This window comes from Oncorhynchus gorbuscha, unplaced genomic scaffold (assembly GCF_021184085.1).
Source record: "Oncorhynchus gorbuscha isolate QuinsamMale2020 ecotype Even-year unplaced genomic scaffold, OgorEven_v1.0 Un_scaffold_6006, whole genome shotgun sequence".
Lineage (NCBI taxonomy): Eukaryota > Metazoa > Chordata > Actinopteri > Salmoniformes > Salmonidae > Oncorhynchus > Oncorhynchus gorbuscha.
In genome coordinates, this window is record NW_025749697.1 from 6043 (window position 1) to 9693 (window position 3651).

General features: G+C 43.7%; 1 long non-coding RNA gene across 1 annotated transcript; it reads right to left on the bottom strand.

Annotated features, from left to right (window-relative positions):
- Positions 1-1569: 1569 nt before the first annotated feature.
- Positions 1570-3182, bottom strand: LOC124029292. The gene is made up of 3 exons (XR_006837755.1): positions 3054-3182; positions 2296-2545; positions 1570-1693 (listed from the first exon to the last, which is right to left on the bottom strand). It is a non-coding gene; the product is annotated as an uncharacterized LOC124029292 (long non-coding RNA).
- Positions 3183-3651: the final 469 nt, after the last annotated feature.

Sequence of the window (3651 nt, forward strand, 5' to 3'; positions counted from 1 at the left end):
CATAATGACATCACAATACCCCTATAATGACATCACAATACCCCATAATGAGATCGCAATACCCCATAATGACATCACAATACCTCTATAATGACATCACAATACCCCATAATGACATCACAATACCCCATAATGACGTCACAATACCCCTATAATGACATCACAATACCCCATAATGAGATCGCAATACCCCATAATGACATCACAATACCTCTATAATGACATCACAATACCCCATAATGAGATCGCAATGCCCCATAATGACATCACAATACCCCATAATGACATCACAATACCCCATAATGACATCACAATACCCCATAATGACATCACAATACCCCTATAATGACATCACAATATCCCTATAATGACATAACAATGCCCCATAATGACAAAGCGAAAAACGTTTTTTAGAAATGTTTGCAAATGTATTAAAATAAAAAACAGAAATACCTTATTTACATAAGTATTCAGACCCTTTGCTATGAGACTCCAAATTGTGCTCAGGTGCATCCTGTTTCCATTGATCATCCTTGAGATGTTTCAACAACTTGATTGGAGTCGACCTGTGGTAAATTCTAATGATTGGACATGATTTGGAAAGGCACACACCTGTCTATATAAGGTCCCACAGTTGACATCGCATGTCAGAGCAAAACCAAGCCATGAAGTTGAAGAAATTGTCGTTTGAGCGCCGAGACAGGATTGAGTCGAAGTACAGATCTGGGGAAGGGTACCAAAAAATGTCTGTAGCATCGAAGGTCCCCAAGAACATCATTCTTAAATGGAAGAAGTTTGGAACCACCAAGACTCTTCCTAGAGCTGGCCGCCCGGCCAAACTGAGCAATCAGGGGAGAAGGGCCTTGGTCAGGGAGGTGACCAAGAACCCGATGACAGAGCTCTAGAGTTCCTCTTTGGAGATGGGAGAACCTTCCAGAAGGACAACCATCTCTGCAGCACTCCACCAATCAGGCCTTTATGGTAGAGTGGCCAGAAGGAAGCCAATCCTCAGTAAAAGGTACATGACAGTCCTCTTGGAATTTGCCAAAAGGCACCTAAAGACTCTTAGACCATGAGAAACCAGATTCTCTGGTCCGATGAAACCAAGGTTGAACTCTTTGGCCTGAATGCCAAGCGTCACATTTGGAGGAAACCTGGCACCGTCCCTACGGTGAAGCATGGTGGTGGCACCATCCCTACGGTGAATCATGGTGGTGGCAACACCATGCAGAGGGGATGTTTTGTCAGCGGCAGGGACTAGGAGACAAGTCAGGATCGAGGCAAAGATGAACGGAGCAAAGTACAGAGAGATCCTTGATGAAAACCTGCTCCAGAGCCCTCAGGACCTCAGACTGGGGCGAAGGTTCACCTTCCAGCAGGACAATGACCCAAAGCACACAGACAAGACAACGCAGGAGCGGCTTCGGGACAAGTCTCAATGTCCTTGAGTGGCCCAGCCAGAGCCCTGACAATTTAATCAATTTTAGAATGAGGCTGTAAGGTAACAGAATTTGAGGAAAAATTCAAGGGGTCTGAATACTTCCCGAACTCACTGTTTATTATTAATGAGATGACTCACCTACGATGAGACTTAGCGCATATCCAAAAGGCGCTTGTGCCCAAGCCAAGCCGTACCCAGGAAGATAGACGTACTCCGCCGTTCCGTTTATATATCCGCCACCAACCCAGGTCGCTGCAATGACAACAGCTAAACATAAATGTTCAGCCTACAGTAATTCACAGAGTCAAAACATGATGACCTGATGCGTATAAATCCAAACGACAAGGTGACAACATTCCGCGCATAAGAATTATGCTTGAAAATGGCCTGATAATTAGTTCCTTCACGGAATAATGTATATTTTTTTAAATCTGTAAACTGAAGCTGTTCAATGTTGCAATTCAACATGTTAGTTAGTGTCTTTAGTTAATGAAAGCCTTTCCCGAACCATCGAGCATGAGTTATCAAATTGAAGTAGCCGATACATTTTTTACAACCGGTTTTTATATTAATCAAGTAAAACATTTTTTTAAAGGGTATAGTCCTACAACATTCTGTTAGTAAAATTTCAGAATCACCTTTATTTAGAAATCAACTTACAACTAGAACATCGACTGGCCGATCTCAATCATTCACTCAATGAAACTCACCGGTCATGTTAAACATCGACTGTCAATCATTCACTCAATGAAACTCACCGGTCATGTTAAACATCGACTGTCAATCATTCACACAATGAAACTCACCGGTCATGTTAAACATCGACTGTCAATCATTCACTCAATGAAACTCACCGGTCATGGTGAAACCACCAACAAATAAACCAATGTCCCTTCCACCGACCATGATGGTTTCACTGCGGTCTGTGCCCTCCGCCTCCCCGGCGTGTTTGTTCTTCCACGCTGCCCAGATCCCCACCGCAAGGATCAGAACGTAGAAGAGGACGATCGCCGCCAGTCCCTCCACGTGGATACCGGTCATCTTGTCTTGTTTTAGCTCGAGTTGAGCCGCGTGTCTTCGCTAGAAACCGGGTGGCATTGAGACCTGCGTGGATGGGGTGCGGAGAGAAAGTGAGCATTGAATTGAGTGGCAGTGAAGGGAGGGATGAATAGACTAAAATACATAAATAAAGACAAAACATTATAGTTGTAATTATATTTTGTTAGGCTATTTCGTTAGATTTATTATGTTACTATTTTATAACATCATAAATAAGACAACAGTCTTCATTTTTTAAAATCCCCGACTAGTTTCCACAGTCTCTATGTATGTGCGTAAAAAAGCCCATTACGCACAACCGTCAGACAGTCCGTGGAGCTGTTGAGGCGTTAAACTGGCTTCGTCTTCTGATGGGAGAGTTGCAATATCACTACAAACATCTGACGTGAGTATTTAAAATATCAAATGTGTCCTTTTTAAACACAACCCTCCTAAAATCGGACAATGATGATATAGACTGATTTACTTTACAATGATGTAGAGATTCCTTTACGTGGTTTAACATGTCTTCAGCAACAACAACAACAACAACATGAGAAAATAGACAAGTTACCTGAAATGTCTCTTGGTTCTACCGGACACTTGAGGTGAAAGCCGCTTCTCAAGGAACGGATGTACAGATAGACACTGGCCAGGGCGTTATCCTCCGGTACCCTGCTTGAAAACTAAGTAATGATCGACTTAGAGCTACGTGCTGAGATCGTCCCCCCCGGTGACTTTTATAAGAGACCCAGGTGGCGTCAGACGTCCGGTGTTCACGCGCGCGTCAGAGAGAGAAAAGTGAACATCTTTTTTGATGAGAATAATGAGCACGAGAAACGTCACTGGGTTTTTCCTACCGCTGCTAATGGAGAGAGGAAGAGAGAGAAATATATAAAATAGAGCGAGAGAGACCACTGTGACTGACCAGAATACCTGTCCACTGTGACTGACCAGAATACCTGACCACTGTGACTGACCAGAATACCTGACCACTGTGACTGACCAGAATACCTGACCACTGTGACTGACCAGAATACCTGTCCACTGTGACTGACCACTGTGACTGACCAGAATACCTGTCCACTGTGACTGACCAGAATACCTGACCACTGTGACTGACCAGAAAACCTGTCCACTGTGACTGACCAGAATACCTGACCACTGTGACT